Raw genomic sequence first — 19601 nt, forward strand, 5'->3', positions numbered from 1 at the left:
CTTTCTTTCTTGTTAATATTAGGACATTTGCAAACAAACTTACTCAAATGAGTGAATAAAATTTCTTTCCCCACAAATATTATACCGAAAATATGTATTGATAAAGCTGTCATAAATATGGAATAAAAATCTCTATTAAGAACAACACATTACTTAAACATTGCAACAAAGAACATACAAAGCTTGTGTCCCTTTAACATCTCACTGCAGGTGGAGTTCTTTTGCAAGTAATATAGGAGATTTTGGCGTTGATCACCTGGGCGTTAAGGATCGTCTGGACGGAGCCAAAGGTAAATCTTGCGCGAAGGATGACAATCCACCTAATCTTCCTTCCACTGAAACTGATGGAAGGAAATACCAGCGGGTTCTGTAAGGAATCAGGAAGCACTTCCTCACACAAAGGATAGTGGAAATCTAGAACTCTCTTCCCCTAAAAAGGTGTTGAGGCTGGGGGTCAATTGGAGCTTTCAAGACTGAGATTGCTGGATTTGTGTTAGATAAGTGTTATCAAGGGATATGGAGCAAAGGGAGTAAACGGGGTTGAGGTACAGATCGGCCCTGATCTAATAAAATGGCGGAACAGGCTCCAAGGCCATAATATCCTTCCTAAGGTGCGGTTTCCAGAACTGAACAGAACTGAGTACTCCAGGTGGAGTCTGACCAAGGCTCTGTACACCTCAACTTACCTTTTAAAGGGAAACACCTGGAATTCTGGGGATTCTCCCGATCGGCTGCCATAACATTGGCAGAAAACCGGGGGTGGGGGGGTGAGGAGGGAGGGGAAACCCCGGATAGACATGTGAACGGGGTTTCCGCCGATCTTCCACTGAAATTACAGCAGCCAATCAGGAGAACCACAAACAAATTGCCAGCAAAGGTCCATTAAGATTAATTACACCAAGGAGCTGCAGTTGCAGGCAGTGCGAATCAGAGCATCAGGCTACAGTGTTGTGGTAATATCTCTATCCCATACTCCCCTTTGAGCGTTACTTCCCAACTGTGAGCATAGGATCATGGAGCTTGGCCTCTATTATGGAGCCTCACATGCCACGTAGAAATCAAAGATCCCGTTCATTTTACATCTATGTAAAGTGTGGGTATGAGCAAATCCTAGCCTTCTCACTTAGGATTTAACTGCCAATGACTCAAGAGTGAAAGGAACTGCCCTTTCCAAACCTCCAGGCCCACGAAATTCAAACTGGCAACTAAGAAACACAAGCACAATGGAACTCGATTGCCTGGGGCTCTGCGGGTTAATTGGGAAGATTCGGAGACAGAAAATGGCCCTTAGAAGTTTGGGCATTCCCTACTCTTAACACTTTGCTACACTCACAACCTCGCTACAAACACAAGAGAGCTGATTTTAACCTTGGCAGTGGCAGAAAACAGGGAGTAGCGAATCGGCCACCCGTTATCCAACTTGCGCGATCTTTTTCATTGACTTCCATGGAAAGGAAAATCGGACCAAGTGTATAACACCCATTTACCTCCATCCCTGATAGTTAATATCAGCCCTGAGGACTTTAGCAGCAAGAACAACATATTACTGTAGAATTATAGAATCTTAAGGAACAAATGGAGGCCATTCGGCCCATCATGCCTGTGAAAGAGTTATCCAATCAGTCCCATTCTCCCCTGCTCTTTCCCCCATAGCTCTGCAAATGTTTCCCTTTCATGTATTTGTTCAATTCCCTTTTGAAAGTTACTATTGAATATGCTTCCACCGCCCTTATTATAATAACTCGCTGTGAAAAAAAAAACTCATCTCCCCTCTTGGTCTTTTGCCAACTGTCTTAAATCTGTGTTCTCTGGTTACCGACCCTCTTGCCAATGGGCACAGTTTGCCCTCCTTATTTACTCGATCAAAACCGCTCATAATCAAGGGCCTTCGGGTTTTTTTTGGTGATTGTGTTTCTTTAAGGCGGCCTGCTAGCTGAGCACTAAGATGAATAAAGCATCTTGAATTTTCTCTATAACAAATAAAAACTATTTGGACACAGTTGTTTTATGCATGACCATCCTCACTGCTTAACGATGTACATATTATGTCAATACTTGCTTCATTTTTCTTGTTTTTGTTGCTGATTTAATCAGCACAACATTGATCCACTTCAAAAGTTGTTGATAACGTTTGGGTCCATCTCTCTCCAGGTAGTACACTAACATTAAACAGTATTTAAAAAGCGTTGTTCTGTGTTATATATTTGCTTACTCCTCTTTTATAAAGTACATTATGAGGATAAATTTGCACAGGGGTTCTACCAGAATGGTACCAGGGATGAGAGACTTCATGTAGAGAGACTGGAGAATCTGGGATTGTTCTCCTTCAAGCAGAGAAGGTTAAGGGGACATTTAATAGAGGTTTTCAAAATTATGAAGGGTTTAATAGAGTAAAACTGTTTCTACTGGCAGTAGGGTCAGTAACCAGAGTACACAGATTTAAGATAATTGGCAAAAGAACCAGAGGTGTGATGAGGAGAAAGTCTTTTATGCAGGAACGCACTGCCTGAAAGGGTGGTTGTAAACAATTTTACAACACCAAGTTATAGTCCACATCATGAAAGGGTGGTGGAAGCAGATTCAATAATAACTTTCAAAAGGGAATTGGACATACACTTGAAAAAGAAAAATTGGCTATGGAGAAAGAGCAGGGAAGTAGGACTAAATTGGATAGCTCTTTCAAAGAGTCGGCACAGGCACAATGGGCCGAATGGCCTCCTTCCGTGCTGTAAGATTCTATGATTGTCCACTGCCACTTCACAATGTTTCTGCAAGGCTTTCATAACTCTTCCACCAAAGTTACAGTGGACAAGCGGGACTACCCCTTGGAACTTCGCCCCCTACATCTTTTATAATTAAAAGCCTTGCCTCTACTATCTGTAGCATCGCACCTTTCAAAGACTTCACACCTGAAAGTGTCACGTGGACATTGGGTTAAAAAAAATATCGTTGCTGGTTCAATTTGCCAATTATCCATTCAGTTACCAATCAAATATCTGATTGACCAAATGTCAGTGAAGCAAAAAAACTACCAATGAAAGAGTGAGCAGCCAGCAGAAAATCAAGCAATCAAATCCCTCAATTCTTTTTCCCTCAAAACGACCATTCGTAAACAAGTATCACAAAACTATCACTCCGCTCAAATCAACAGTGACAAATAACACTCATAACAAAGCAAATATATTAAAACGTATAGGATTCTGAGAAAGGAGTACTAAACATAGACAGAAGTCAGTTTGGGTTTTTGACACCTGATTTACAGTCCAAGCTTAGCATTGATGCCAAGTGATTTGGGCTTCGAGTTGTCGTCCAACATGTGGTGTGTGAATGCATTGTAAATCTGTACAGAGCTCTGGTTAGACCCCACCTGAAGAGTTGCGTTCAGTTCTGGGCACCGCACCTTAGGAAGGATATATTGGCCTTGGAGAGGATTCAATGCAGATTCACCAGAATGATACCGGGGCTAAAAGGGTTAAATTATGAGGACAGGTTGCATAGACTAGGCTTGTATTCCCTTGGATATTTAAAATCAAGGGCTGATCTAATTGAGGTGTTTAAGATAATCGAAGGAGTTGATAGGGTAGATAGAGAGAAACTATTTCCTCTGGTGGGGGAGTCCAGAACAAGGGGAGAATAACCTTAAAATTAGAGCTAGGCCGTTCAGGGGTGATGTCAGGAAGCACTTCTTCACACAAAGGGGAGTGGAAATCTGGAAAACTCTCCCCCAAAAAGCTGTTAAGACTGGGGGTCAATAGAAAATTTCAAAACTGAGATTGATAGATTTTTGTTAGACGAGGGTATTAAGGGTTATGGAACTAAGGTGGGTAAATGGAGTTAAAGTACAGGTCAGCCATTATCTAATTGAATGACGGAACAGTCTCGAGGGGCTGAATGGCCTTCTCCTGTTCCTATGTTCCTAAATCTTACAATAATTGATCAGATAAAGTGCAAGAATCCCTTTCTCCAGATCTAAGTGAATGCCATTCCTTGGTTGACACCTCTGTCCTATTGCTAGTCTAGCAGTTATTCTGACACCCTTTCTTCATGCCTTTTGTTATATTTAGTATTGTAATTGGGATTATATAACGGTGACTGTAGCAGGAGTTTTAAATGTGGATTTCATCAGTTTCACACCAGGTGGAAGAAACGCAGTAGGCTTTTTATTGTCAATTAAAATTAGGAAAATTCTTTTGTAGGATTTTCCAGTCATCATATCAACCTGCCTGAAAAAAGCAAATGTGGAAAATTAGAAAACCCTTGTAAATTTTAATGAGTTATTAAAATAATATATCACATTGAATTCTTATGGCATGAGCTGTACCTATTATGGCCCAGGTGTCTCATAACTATTTCGCAGCTCAAGCCAGGGTACACCAAATGTGTTATGAAATAGAACTGTAATTGGGGCGGGGGGGGGAGTTGTTCTCTGAGGTAGAATTCACGGGGGCGGGGGGTCTCCTATCAGGAAGTCACAAGTTTGAATATCACTTCTCCTTCCTTGCCTGAGGTGGATGAGTTCAACCAGATTCCAGTACAGGTACATTGAGCGAGGATACAGGTCAATCTCCTCAGTCACAGAATCTAATCTTCCTGATTGTAGAGTTTTGCTTGGCAAGTAAAAAAAACTGGTGTGAATTCAAAGGAAAGTAGGAATAAAAGATATATCCTTTCTCAGTTATCTCCTCCAGGCATGTGTTTCTACAAGCATCCTCCCTGCTCGTCTAACACTGCACCCTCTTCCTCACCCCCTGCACCTTCCAATCCTCCGACTCTGGTCCACTCTTCACCTCCCACTACATCCACTCCTCCGACTCTGGTCCACTCTTCACCTCCCACTCCATCCACTCCTCCGACTCTGGTCCACTCTTCATCTCCCACTCCATCCACTCCTCCGACTCTGGTCCACTCCTCATCTCCCACTCCATCCACTCCTCCGACTCTGGTCCACTCTTCACCTCCCACTCCATCCACTCCTCCGACTCTGGTCCACTCTTCATCTCCCACTCCATCCACTCCTCCGACTCTGGTCCACTCTTCATCTCCCGCTCCATCCACTCCTCCGACTCTGGTCCACTCTTCACCTCCCACTCCATCCACTCCTCCGACTCTGGTCCACTCTTCACCTCCCACTCCATCCACTCCTCCGACTCTGGTCCACTCTTCATCTCCCACTCCATCCACTCCTCCGACTCTGGTCCACTCTTCACCTCCCACTCCATCCACTCCTCCGACTCTGGTCCACTCTTCACCTCCCACTCCATCCACTCCTCCGACTCTGGTCCACTCTTCATCTCCCACTCCATCCACTCCTCCGACTCTGGTCCACTCTTCACCTCCCACTCCATCCACTCCTCCGACGCTGGTCCACTCTTCATCTCCCACTCCATCCACTCCTCCGACTCTGGTCCACTCTTCATCTCCCACTCCATCCACTCCTCCGACTCTGGTCCACTCCTCATCTCCCACTCCATCCACTCCTCCGACTCTGGTCCACTCCTCATCTCCCTCTCCATTCACTCCTCCGACTCTGGTCCACTCCTCATCTCCCTCTCCATCCACTCCTCCGACTCTGGTCCACTCTTCATCTCCCTCTCCATTCACTCCTCCGACTCAGGTCCACTCCTCATCTCCCTCTCCATCCACTCCTCCGACTCTGGTCCACTCCTCATCTCCCTCTCCATTCACTCCTCCGACTCTGGTCCACTCCTCATCTCCCACTCCATCCACTCCTCCGACTCTGGTCCACTCTTCATCTCCCTCTCCATTCACTCCTCCGACTCTGGTCCACTCCTCATCTCCCTCTCCATCCACTCCTCCGACTCTGGTCCACTCCTCATCTCCCTCTCCATTCACTCCTCCGACTCTGGTCCACTCCTCATCTCCCACTCCATCCACTCCTCCAACTCTGGTCCACTCTTCACCTCCCACTCCATCCACTCCTCCGACGCTGGTCCACTCCTCATCTCCCACTGCATCCACTCTTCCGACTCTGGTCCACTCCTCATCTCCCTCTCCATCCACTCCTCCAACTCTGGTCCACTCCTCATCTCCCTCTCCATCCACTCCTCCGACTCTGGTCCACTCCTCATCTCCCACTCCATCCACTCCTCCGACTCTGGTCCACTCTTCACCTCCCACTCCATCCACTCCTCCGACTCTGGTCCACTCTTCATCTCCCACTCCATCCACTCCTCCGACTCTGGTCCACTCCTCATCTCCCTCTCCATTCACTCCTCCGACTCTGGTCCACTCCTCATCTCCCTCTCCATCCACTCCTCCGACTCTGGTCCACTCTTCATCTCCCTCTCCATTCACTCCTCCGACTCTGGTCCACTCCTCATCTCCCTCTCCATCCACTCCTCCGACTCTGGTCCACTCTTCACCTCCCACTCCATCCACTCCTCCGACTCTGGTCCACTCTTCATCTCCCACTCCATCCACTCCTCCGACTCTGGTCCACTCTTCACCTCCCACTCCATCCACTCCTCCGACTCTGGTCCACTCTTCACCTCCCACTCCATCCACTCCTCCGACTCTGGTCCACTCTTCATCTCCCACTCCATCCACTCCTCCGACTCTGGTCCACTCTTCACCTCCCACTCCATCCACTCCTCCGACTCTGGTCCACTATTCACCTCCCACTCCATCCACTCCTCCGACTCTGGTCCACTCCTCATCTCCCACTCCATCCACTCCTCCGACTCTGGTCCACTCTTCACCTCCCACTCCATCCACTCCTCCGACTCTGGTCCACTCTTCATCTCCCACTCCATCCACTCCTCCGACTCTGGTCCACTCCTCATCTCCCACTCCATCTATTCCTCCAACTCTGGTCCACTCCTCATCTCCCACTCCATCCACTCCTCCGACTCTGGTCCACTCCTCATCTCCCTCTCCATTCACTCCTCCGACTCTGGTCCACTCCTCATCTCCCTCTCCATCCACTCCTCCGACTCTGGTCCACTCTTCATCTCCCTCTCCATTCACTCCTCCGACTCTGGTCCACTCCTCATCTCCCTCTCCATCCACTCCTCCGACTCTGGTCCACTCCTCATCTCCCTCTCCATTCACTCCTCCGACTCTGGTCCACTCCTCATCTCCCACTCCATCCACTCCTCCGACTCTGGTCCACTCTTCATCTCCCTCTCCATTCACTCCTCCGACTCTGGTCCACTCCTCATCTCCCTCTCCATCCACTCCTCCGACTCTGGTCCACTCCTCATCTCCCTCTCCATTCACTCCTCCGACTCTGGTCCACTCCTCATCTCCCACTCCATCCACTCCTCCAACTCTGGTCCACTCTTCACCTCCCACTCCATCCACTCCTCCGACGCTGGTCCACTCCTCATCTCCCACTCCATCCACTCTTCCGACTCTGGTCCACTCCTCATCTCCCTCTCCATCCACTCCTCCAACTCTGGTCCACTCCTCATCTCCCTCTCCATCCACTCCTCCGACTCTGGTCCACTCCTCATCTCCCACTCCATCCACTCCTCCGACTCTGGTCCACTCTTCACCTCCCACTCCATCCACTCCTCCGACTCTGGTCCACTCTTCATCTCCCACTCCATCCACTCCTCCGACTCTGGTCCACTCCTCATCTCCCACTCCATCTATTCCTCCAACTCTGGTCCACTCCTCATCTCCCACTCCATCCACTCCTCCGACTCTGGTCCACTCCTCATCTCCCTCTCCATTCACTCCTCCGACTCTGGTCCACTCCTCATCTCCCTCTCCATCCACTCCTCCGACTCTGGTCCACTCTTCATCTCCCTCTCCATTCACTCCTCCGACTCTGGTCCACTCCTCATCTCCCTCTCCATCCACTCCTCCGACTCTGGTCCACTCCTCATCTCCCTCTCCATTCACTCCTCCGACTCTGGTCCACTCCTCATCTCCCACTCCATCCACTCCTCCGACTCTGGTCCACTCTTCATCTCCCTCTCCATTCACTCCTCCGACTCTGGTCCACTCCTCATCTCCCTCTCCATCCACTCCTCCGACTCTGGTCCACTCCTCATCTCCCTCTCCATTCACTCCTCCGACTCTGGTCCACTCCTCATCTCCCACTCCATCCACTCCTCCAACTCTGGTCCACTCTTCACCTCCCACTCCATCCACTCCTCCGACGCTGGTCCACTCCTCATCTCCCACTCCATCCACTCTTCCGACTCTGGTCCACTCCTCATCTCCCTCTCCATCCACTCCTCCAACTCTGGTCCACTCCTCATCTCCCTCTCCATCCACTCCTCCGACTCTGGTCCACTCCTCATCTCCCACTCCATCCACTCCTCCGACTCTGGTCCACTCTTCACCTCCCACTCCATCCACTCCTCCGACTCTGGTCCACTCTTCATCTCCCACTCCATCCACTCCTCCGACTCTGGTCCACTCCTCATCTCCCACTCCATCTATTCCTCCAACTCTGGTCCACTCCTCATCTCCCACTCCATCCACTCCTCCGACTCTGGTCCACTCCTCATCTCCCTCTCCATTCACTCCTCCGACTCTGGTCCACTCCTCATCTCCCTCTCCATCCACTCCTCCGACTCTGGTCCACTCTTCATCTCCCTCTCCATTCACTCCTCCGACTCTGGTCCACTCCTCATCTCCCTCTCCATCCACTCCTCCGACTCTGGTCCACTCCTCATCTCCCTCTCCATTCACTCCTCCGACTCTGGTCCACTCCTCATCTCCCACTCCATCCACTCCTCCGACTCTGGTCCACTCTTCATCTCCCTCTCCATTCACTCCTCCGACTCTGGTCCACTCCTCATCTCCCTCTCCATCCACTCCTCCGACTCTGGTCCACTCCTCATCTCCCTCTCCATTCACTCCTCCGACTCTGGTCCACTCCTCATCTCCCACTCCATCCACTCCTCCAACTCTGGTCCACTCTTCACCTCCCACTCCATCCACTCCTCCGACGCTGGTCCACTCCTCATCTCCCACTCCATCCACTCTTCCGACTCTGGTCCACTCCTCATCTCCCTCTCCATCCACTCCTCCAACTCTGGTCCACTCCTCATCTCCCTCTCCATCCACTCCTCCGACTCTGGTCCACTCCTCATCTCCCACTCCATCCACTCCTCCAACTCTGGTCCATTCCTCATCTCCCACTCCATCCATTCCTCCGACTCTGGTCTAATTCTCGTTCTTCGCATCCTACGCTCCTCAGATATCAGTCTCCTCCTCGTCCCTCCACTCCCTCGAATACAAGTCCACTCTCTGTAATTCACTTCCATCACTCCTCTAACATTGATATGTTCCTCATCCACTTCTCCCTCTGGTCTCCTCCTCACCCCCACTTTCTACATTCTTTTAACACAGATCTCTTCCTCCTACCCCACTCCCGCTACTCCTCCAACATTGGTCTGCTATCCTGATCCCTCCATTCCTCCATCGGGCATCACACTTTCAGTCATTGCATGCCTGGTCTTGATACTCTCTCACCAAATCCCTCCAACTTACAAATTCCTTCCCTGTCTTCAAAAGGCTCCTAACCTCTGCACCCCCTGCCACAGAACCATGCTTTTGACTCCACCCCAAATCGTTTTCCTGCTTTCCCTTAGCTCACTCTCCCTTCAGCTCAGCAGCCATCCTTCCCCTTGCTCTGTAAGGCACCTCAAGAGATCTTTCTGTATGTAAGTAAGTTTAAATTAATGGACAGAAAATTGGTTGGGCTTTTTTATGGGCAATCCTCTTGTCTGATTTTCCTCTATCCAAAGTGCCCACGTGATCCAGGCACAGGGACAGAATAATCTACCTCAATGACTCACATTAGGACATAATGGCCCTAAATTTCCTTGATGTCCATTATCGTCCCAGAAAATAACACCATTCCCCAGCAGGGGGAGTAGCACGGAAATTTCCTAGGCAAGTTCATTTACATAGGAAGCGGCGTTAGATGCAGTGTGTTAGTGTTGCAAAGGCACTGTGAGCAGCTTAGGTCCCAGGAAATTTCAGTGCAGAAGCGGCGCAGTCTCTGTCGAGACTCCAATCTTTATCAGAGCCTTTGGGTGGCAGCAGCAAGAGGGAAGAGGCAGAGATTCTTTCCTCCATCCCTTTGCCTTTGAACCACTTGGGGCATCTCCCACCTTCACCTGAAGTGCCCCTTGCCAAAACCGTGATCAGTCACAGGCCAGCTGTGCACACAGGGCACCTTGGCAGGGCTCCGCATTTTTCACAAGAAGGCCTGCAAGCTCTCCTGGAAGAGGTGGAAAACAAAGAGGGACAGAGTCCTGGCTGTGCCAGGCAGCAAGCCCTCCAGGTGTGTCAGTCTTGCCACCTGGAGGGAGGTGTCCCAGACACTCAATGCCAACTCCCCAACCAACACCCGCCCCAAGGATATATTCACCGGTCATCCATTCAATTGCTGTTTGCGGGAGCTTGCTGTGCACAGATTGACTGCCCCGTTTGTCAACATAATGGCCCAATCGTCCTGGAAAAATAACGGCGAGTTCACAACGCACGCATTATTAACGCGCAAGTCGGCCAGCAGATTCAGGTGACGAAGAGGTCGGCAATGAGTTGCCTCACACAAACGGCAGCTTGCTCTCAACCTCCCCGTGAGTGTCAAGAAATCGTAGCATTTGTGCATTAAACTCTAGTTAAACTCGCCGCAGAAAGTAAGAACCATTTTAGCGACGTGACAATTGTTAATGTAATGCCAATCAACCTCTCCGGGTCAGAAAGGGAACAATTTAAACTGTTCAATCTCATTCCTGCAGTTAGAGATTTTTAAAATTAAAAATGTTAAATTTTTATCTTACTTTTCTGTCTCTTTTTTTCTCTCTCTTAATCCAATCTTTCTTTCCCTCTTTATTTCTCTTTTTGTACCTCATTTAACTCTGATTCACCCTAATTCCTTCTCCGTTGTTCCTCTGTTTATTTCTCAATCCTTAAATCTCATTGTTTAAGGAGATAGACTGTTGGTCCCATCGTTCACTAAGGTCCCAGATGCCCCGTTACCCTGGCCACTCCGTTATCAGCTCGCACTTCCAGCGAGTTACAGGGCAAAAAAAATATTCCAGTTGAAGGGTGCAGGAAAAGGTCTAACTAACAGCGCACGTCACTCCAGCAGGATTTGGGCCGATAATTGTCACTCTACTTCAAAGTTTTTTAATTGGATGTGAAGTGTTTTATGATGGAAACCATGACGACCTATTTTACAATCCTCTCAGGATTTTAATGCCTTGTCTGATGGATTGTATGAATAGCAATGTAACATCTACATGCTGGCTGAAAGCTATAAATGGAAAATGGTTTGTGGTGTCAGCTGTAACTCTGTTGGTAGTGCTCTTTCCCCTGATGTCAGAAGGCCATGGGTTCCAATCCCACTCCAGAGACTTAAGCACATAATCTAGGCTGACACTTCAGTGCATTGCTGAGGGAGTGGTACACTGTTGGATGAGACTTTAAACTAAGGCCCCATCTGCTCTCTCAGTTGGATATAAAAGATCCCACTGCACTCTTTAAAGAAGAACAGGGGAGTTCTCCTTAGTGTCCTGGCCAATATTTATGCCTCAAGCAACAGCTAAAACAGATTAGCTGGTCATTTATCTCATTGCTGTTTGTTGGATCTTGCTGTGCACAAATTAGCTGCTGCATTTCCTACACTACAACGGTGACTACACTTCAAAACAAGTACTTCATTGGCTGTAAAGCTTTTTGTGATGTCCTGAGGTTGCGAAAGGCGCTACAGAAATGCAACTCTTTCCTTTCTTTCACATTTCCGAGCACTTTCACTGTCACAAGTTCAAATAATGGGGTTGATTTAACTCCACCCAGTTGTTGGGAACCTGGTAGGGGTGGGGGGCAGTTATTATAGAGTGGGGTGGGGGCAGTTATTATAGAGTGGGGTGGGGGCAGTTATTATAGAGCGGGGTGGGGGGCAGTTATTATAGAGTGGGGTGGGGGCAGTTATTATAGAGCGGGGTGGGGGGCAGTTATTATAGAGTGGGGTGGGGGAAGTTATTTTAGAGCGGGGTGAGGGGGCAGTTATTATAGAGCGGGGTGGGGGGGACAGTTATTATAGAGCGGGGTGGGGGGCAGTTATTATAGAGCGGGGTGGGGGGGACAGTTATTATAGAGCGGGGTGGGGGGCAGGTATTATAGAGCGGGATGTGGGCCAGTTATTATAGAGTGGGGTGGGGGGACAGTTATAATAGAGCGGGGTGGGGGGCAGTTATTATAGAGTGGGGTGGGGACAGTTATTATAGAGCGGGGTGGGAGGACAGTTATTATACAGCGGGGTGGGGGGCAGTTATTATAGAGTGGGGTGGGGACAGTTATTATAGAGCGGGGTGGGAGGACAGTTATTATACAGCGGGGTGGGGGGCAGTTATTATAGAGCGGGGTGGGGGGCAGTTATTATAGAGTGGGGTGGGGGGCAGTAATTATAGAGCGGGGTGGGGGGCAGTTATTATAGAGTGGGGTGGGGGGACAGTTATTATAGAGCGGGGTGGGGGGACAGTTATTATAGAGCGGGGTGGGGGGGACAGTTATTATAGAGCGGGGTGGGGGGCAGTTATTATAGAGCGGGGTGGGGGGGACAGTTATTATAGAGCGGGGTGGGGGGGACAGTTATTATAGAGCGGGGTGGGGGGCAGTTATTATAGAGCGGGGTGGGGGGCAGTTATTATAGAGCGGGGTGGGAGGACAGTTATTATAGAGCGGGGTGGGGGGCACAGTTATTATAGAGCGGGGTGGGGGGCAGTTATTATAGAGCGGGGTGGGGGGGACAGTTATTATAGAGCGGGGTGGGGGGGACAGTTATTATAGAGCGGGGTGGGGGGCAGTTATTATAGAGCGGGGTGGGGGGCAGTTATTATAGAGTGGGGTGGGGACAGTTATTATGGAGCGGGGTGGGAGGACAGTTATTATAGAGCGGGGTGGGGGGCACAGTTATTATAGAGCGGGGTGGGGGGCAGTTATTATAGAGTGGGGTGGGGACAGTTATTATGGAGCGGGGTGGGAGGACAGTTATTATAGAGCGGGGTGGGGGGCAGTTATTATAGAGTGGGGTGGGGGGCAGTTATTATAGAGTGGGGTGGGGGGCAGTTATTATAGAGTGAGGTGGGGACAGTTATTATGGAGCGGGGTGGGGGGCAGTTATTATAGAGTGGGGTGGGGGGCAGTTATTATAGAGCGGGGTGGGGGGACAGTTATTATAGATCGGGGTGGGGGGACAGTTATTATAGAGTGGGGTGGGGGGACAGTTATTATAGAGCGGGGTGGGGGGACAGTTATTATAGAGCGGGGTGGGGGGGGCAGTTGTTAAAGAGCAGGGTGGGGGGGCAGTTGTTATAGAGCGGGGTGGGGGGCAGTTATTATAGAGTGGGGTGGGGGGGCAGTAGTTATAGAGCGGGGTGGGGGGGGCAGTTATTTTAGAGCGGGGTGGGGGGACAGTTATTATAGAGTGGGGTGGGGGGGCAGTAGTTATAGAGCGGGGTGGGGGGGGCAGTTATTTTAGAGCAGGGTAGGGGGCAGTTATTATAGAGCGGGGTGGGGGGGACAGTTATTATAGAGCGGGGTAGGGGGACAGTTATAATAGAGCGGGGTAGGGGGACAGTTATTATAGAGCGGGGTGGGGGGCAGTTATTATAGAGCGGGGTGGGGGGGACAGTTATTATAGAGCGGGGTAGGGGGACAGTTATAATAGAGCGGGGTAGGGGGACAGTTATTATAGAGCGGGGTGGGGGGCAGTTATTATAGAGTGGGGTGGGGCGACAGTTATAATAGAGCGGGGTAGGGGGACAATTATGATAGAGTGGGGTGGGGGGCAGTTATTATAGAGCGGGGTGGGGGGCAGTTATTATAGAGCGGGGTGGGAGGCAGTTGTTATAGAGGGGGGTGGGGGGCAGTTATTATAGAGTGGGGTGGGGGGCAGTTATTATAGAGCGGGGTGGGGGGGGCAGTTGTTATAGAGCAGGGTGGGGGGGCAGTTGTTATAGAGCGGGGTGGGGGGCAGTTATTATAGAGCGGGGTGGGAGGCAGTTGTTATAGAGCGGGGTGGGGGGCAGTTATTATAGAGTGGGGTGGGGGGCAGTTATTATAGAGCGGGGTGGGGGGGGCAGTTGTTATAGAGCAGGGTGGGGGGGCAGTTATTATAGAGCGGGGTGTGGGGCAGTTATTATAGAGTGGGGTGGGGGGGCAGTTATTATAGAGCGGGGTGGGGGCGGCAGTTATTATAGAGCGGGGTGGGGGGCAGTTATTATAGAGCGGGGTGGGGGGTCAGTTATTATAGAGTGGGGTGGGGGGGCAGTAGTTATAGAGCGGGGTGGGGGGGCAGTTATTTTAGAGCGGGGTGGGGGGACAGTTATTATAGAGTGGGGTGGGGTGGCAGTAGTTATAGAGTGGGGTGGGGGGGCAGTTATTTTAGAGCAGGGTAGGGGGCAGTTATTATAGAGCGGGGTGGGGGTTCAGTTATTATAGAGCGGGGTGGGGGGCAGTTATTTTAGAGCGGGGTGGGGGGGCAGTAGTTATAGAGCGGGGTGGGGGGACAGTTATTATAGAGTGGGGTGGGGGGGCAGTAGTTATAGAGCGGGGTGGGGGGGGCAGTTATTTTAGAGCGGGGTAGGGGGCAGATATTATAGAGCGGGGTGGGGGGCAGTTATTATAGAGTGGGGTGGGGGCAGTTATTTTAGAGCGGGGTGAGGGGGCAGTTATTATAGAGTGGGGTGGGGGGGCAGTTGTTATAGAGGGGGTGGGGGGGCAGTTATTATAGAGCGGAGTGGGGGGCAGTTGTTAAAGAGCGGGGTGGGGGGGACAGTTATTATAGAGCGGGGTGGGGGGGACAGTTATTATAGACCGGGGTGGGGGGCAGTTATTATAGAGCGGGGTGGGGGGGGGGCAGTTATTATAGAGCGGGGTGGGGGGGCAGTTATTATAGAGTGGGGTGGGGGGCAGTTATTATATAGTGGGGTGGGGGGGCAGTTATTATAGAGCGGGGTGGGGGGCAGTTATTATAGAGTGGGGTGGGGGGGCAGTTATTATAGAGCGGGGTGGGGGGCAGTTATTATAGAGTGGGGTGGGGGCAGTTATTATAGAGCGGGGTGGGGGGCGCAGTTATTGTAGAGCGGGGTGGGGGGGCAGTTATTATAGAGTGGGGTGGGGGGGGCAGTTGTTATAGAGCGGGGTGGGGGGCAGTTATTATAGAGTGGGGTGGGGGCAGTTATTATAGAGCGGGGTGGGGGGCAGTTATTATAGAGCGGGGTGGGGGGGACAGTTATTATAGAGCGGGGTAGGGGGACAGTTATAATAGAGTGGGGTAGGGGGACAGTTATTACAGAGCGGGGTGGGGGGCAGTTATTATAGAGCGGGGTGGGGGGGACAGTTATTATAGAGCGGGGTAGGGGGACAGTTATAATAGAGCGGGGTGGGGGGCAGTTATTATAGAGCGGGGTGGGGGGGACAGTTATTATAGAGCGGGGTAGGGGGACAGTTATTATAGAGCGGGGTGGGGCGACAGTTATAATAGAGCGGGGTAGGGGGACAGTTATTATAGAGTGGGGTGGGGGGCAGTTATTATAGAGCGGGGTGGCGGGGCCGTTATTATAGAGTGGGGTGGGGGGCAGTTATTATAGAGCGGGGTGGGGGGCAGTTATTATAGAGTGGGGTGGGGGGGCAGTTATTATAGAGCGGGGTGGGGGGCAGTTATTATAGAGTGGGGTGGGGCGACAGTTATAATAGAGCGGGGTAGGGGGACAGTTATTATAGAGTGGGGTGGGAGGCAGTTATTATAGAGCGGGGTGGGGGGCAGTTATTATAGAGTGGGGTGGGGCGACAGTTATAATAGAGCGGGGTAGGGGGACAGTTATTATAGAGTGGGGTGGGGGGGCAGTTATTATAGAGCGGGGTGGGGGGCAGTTATTATAGAGCGGGGTGGGAGGCAGTTGTTATAGAGCGGGGTGGGGGGCAGTTATTATAGAGTGTGGTGGGGGGGCAGTTATTATAGAGCGGGGTGGCGGGGCCGTTATTATAGAGTGGGGTGGGGGGCAGTTATTATAGAGCGGGGTGGGGGGCAGTTATTATAGAGTGGGGTGGGGGGGCAGTTATTATAGAGCGGGGTGGGGGGCAGTTATTATAGAGTGGGGTGGGGCGACAGTTATAATAGAGCGGGGTAGGGGGACAGTTATTATAGAGTGGGGTGGGAGGCAGTTATTATAGAGCGGGGTGGGGGGCAGTTATTATAGAGTGGGGTGGGGCGACAGTTATAATAGAGCGGGGTTGGGGGACAGTTATTATAGAGTGGGGTGGGGGGGCAGTTATTATAGAGCGGGGTGGGGGGCAGTTATTATAGAGTGGGGCGGGGGGGACAGTTATTATAGAGCGGGGTAGGGGGACAGTTATAATAGAGCGGGGTAGGGGGACAGTTATTATAGAGCGGGGTGGGGGGCAGTTATTATAGAGTGGGGTGGGGCGACAGTTATAATAGAGCGGGGTGGGGGGCAGTTATTTTCGAGCGGGGTGGGAGGCAGTTGTTATAGAGCGGGGTGGGGGGCAGTTATTATAGAGTGGGGTGGGGGGCAGTTATTATAGAGCGGGGTGGGGGGCAGTTATTATAGAGTGGGGTGGGGGGACAGTTATTATAGAGCGGGGTGGGGGGGCAGTTGTTATAGAGCAGGGTGGGGGGGCAGTTGTTATAGAGCGGGGTGGGGGGCAGTTATTATAGAGCGGCGTGGGGGGCAGTTATTATAGAGTGGGGTGGGGGGCAGTTATTATAGAGCGGGGTGGGGGGAAGTTATTATAGAGTGGGGTGGGGGGACAGTTATTATAGAGCGGGGTGGGGGGGCAGTTGTTATAGAGCAGGGTGGGGGGGCAGTTGTTATAGAGCGGGGTGGGGGGCAGTTATTATAGAGCGGGGTGGGGGGCAGTTATTATAGAGCGGGGTGGGGGGCAGTTATTATAGAGCGGGGTGGGGGGCAGTTATTATAGAGTGGGGTGGGGGTACAGTTATTATAGAGCGGGGTGGGGGGACAGTTATTATAGAGTGGGGTGGGGGGCTGTTATTTTAGAGCGGGGTGAGGGGGCAGTTATTATAGAGCGGAGTGGGGGGCAGTTGTTATAGAGCGGGGTGAGGGGGCAGTTATTATAGAGTGGGGTGGGGGGACAGTTATTATAGAGCGGGGTGGGGGGGACAGTTATTATAGAGCGGGGTGGGGGGGACAGTTATTATAGACCGGGGTGGGGGGCAGTTATTATAGAGTGGGGTGGGGGGGACAGTTATTAAAGAGCGGGGTGGGGGGGACAGTTATTATAGACCGGGGTGGGGGGCAGTTTTTATAGAGCGGGTGGGGGGGGCAGTTATTATAGAGTGGGGTGGGGGGGCAGTTATTTTAGAGCGGGGTGGGGGGCAGTTATTATAGAGTGTGGTGGGGGGGCAGTTATTATAGAGCGGGGTGGCGGGGCCGTTATTATAGAGTGGGGTGGGTGGCAGTTATTATAGAGCGGGGTGGGGGGCAGTTATTATAGAGTGGGGTGGGGGGGCAGTTATTATAGAGCGGGGTGGGGGGCAGTTATTATAGAGTGGGGTGGGGCGACAGTTATAATAGAGCGGGGTAGGGGGACAGTTATTATAGAGTGGGGTGGGAGGCAGTTATTATAGAGCGGGGTGGGGGGCAGTTATTATAGAGTGGGGTGGGGCGACAGTTATAATAGAGCGGGGTAGGGGGACAGTTATTATAGAGTGGGGTGGGGGGGCAGTTATTATAGAGCGGGGTGGGGGGCAGTTATTATAGAGCGGGGCGGGGGGGACAGTTATTATAGAGCGGGGTAGGGGGACAGTTATAATAGAGCGGGGTAGGGGGACAGTTATTATAGAGCGGGGTGGGGGGCAGTTATTATAGAGTGGGGTGGGGCGACAGTTATAATAGAGCGGGGTGGGGGGCAGTTATTTTCGAGCGGGGTGGGAGGCAGTTGTTATAGAGCGGGGTGGGGGGCAGTTATTATAGAGTGGGGTGGGGGGCAGTTATTATAGAGCGGGGTGGGGGGCAGTTATTATAGAGTGGGGTGGGGGGACAGTTATTATAGAGCGGGGTGGGGGGGCAGTTGTTATAGAGCAGGGTGGGGGGGCAGTTGTTATAGAGCGGGGTGGGGGGCAGTTATTATAGAGCGGGGTGGGGGGCAGTTATTATAGAGTGGCGTGGGGGGCAGTTATTATAGAGCGGGGTGGGGGGAAGTTATTATAGAGTGGGGTGGGGGGACAGTTATTATAGAGCGGGGTGGGGGGGCAGTTGTTATAGAGCAGGGTGGGGGGGCAGTTGTTATAGAGCGGGGTGGGGGGCAGTTATTATAGAGCGGGGTGGGGGGCAGTTATTATAGAGCGGGGTGGGGGGCAGTTATTATAGAGCGGGGTGGGGGGCAGTTATTATAGAGTGGGGTGGGGGTACAGTTATTATAGAGCGGGGTGGGGGGACAGTTATTATAGAGTGGGGTGGGGGGCTGTTATTTTAGAGCGGGGTGAGGGGGCAGTTATTATAGAGCGGAGTGGGGGGCAGTTGTTATAGAGCGGGGTGAGGGGGCAGTTATTATAGAGTGGGGTGGGGGGACAGTTATTATAGAGCGGGGTGGGGGGGACAGTTATTATAGAGCGGGGTGGGGGGGACAGTTATTATAGACCGGGGTGGGGGGCAGTTATTATAGAGTGGGGTGGGGGGGACAGTTATTAAAGAGCGGGGTGGGGGGGACAGTTATTATAGACCGGGGTGGGGGGCAGTTTTTATAGAGCGGGTGGGGGGGGCAGTTATTATAGAGTGGGGTGGGGGGGCAGTTATTTTAGAGCGGGGTGGGTGGGACAGTTATTATAGACCGGGGTGGGGGGCAGTTTTTATAGAGCGGGTTGGGGGGGCAGTTGTTATAGAGCGGGGTGGGGGGGCAGTTATTTTAGAGCGGGGTGGGGGGGCAGTTTTTATAGAGCGGGGTGGGGGGGTAAAGTTGTTGTAGAGCGGGGTGGGGGTACAGTTATTATAGAGTGTGGTGGGGGCAGTTATTGTCGAGCGGGGTGGGGGGACAGTTATTATAGAGCGGGGTGGGGGGGACAGTTATTATAGAGCGGGGTGGGGGGCAGTTATTATAGAGCGGGGTGGGGGGGTAAAGTTGTTATAGAGCAGGGTGGGGGGGCAGTTATTATAGAGCGGGGTGGGGGGGTAAAGTTGTTACAGAGCGGGGTGGGGGGGCAGTTGTTATAGAGCGGGGTGGGGGGGCACTTATTATAGAGTGTGGTGGGGGGGCAGTTATTATAGAGTGTGGTGGGGGGACAGTTATTATAGAGCGGGGTGGGGGGGCAGTTATTATAGAGCGGGATCGGGGTGACAGTTATTATAGAGCGGGGTGGGGGGACAGTTATTATCGAGCGGGGTGGGGGGGGGCAGTTATTATAGAGCGGGGTGGGGGGACAGTTATTATCGAGCGGGGTCGGGGGCCAGTTATTATAGAGCGGGGTGGGGGGTGCAGTTATTGTACAGCGGGGTGGGGGCAGTTGTTATAGAGCGGGATAGGGGGGCAGTTATTCTTGAGCGGGGTGGAGGGCAGTTATTATAGAGCTGGGTGGGGGGTGCAGTTATTATCGCGCGGGGTGGGGGGGCATTTATTATAGAGTG

At 51.6% G+C, this 19601-nt stretch overlaps 1 protein-coding gene across 1 annotated transcript in view; it reads left to right on the top strand.

Annotated features, from left to right (window-relative positions):
- The window catches only part of olfml1 (olfactomedin-like 1), a 28113-nt gene extending 27386 nt beyond the window's left edge, over positions 1–727 (top strand). Inside the window, exon 4 of the transcript XR_010964613.1 lies at positions 211–727. The gene's annotated coding sequence lies outside the window, so the exon portion shown is untranslated. The remainder of the gene's footprint in view (positions 1–210) is intronic.
- The last annotated feature ends 18874 nt before the right edge of the window (positions 728–19601 follow it).

Source organism: Heptranchias perlo, chromosome 12, assembly GCF_035084215.1.
Source record: "Heptranchias perlo isolate sHepPer1 chromosome 12, sHepPer1.hap1, whole genome shotgun sequence".
Classification (NCBI taxonomy): Eukaryota; Metazoa; Chordata; class Chondrichthyes; order Hexanchiformes; family Hexanchidae; genus Heptranchias; species Heptranchias perlo.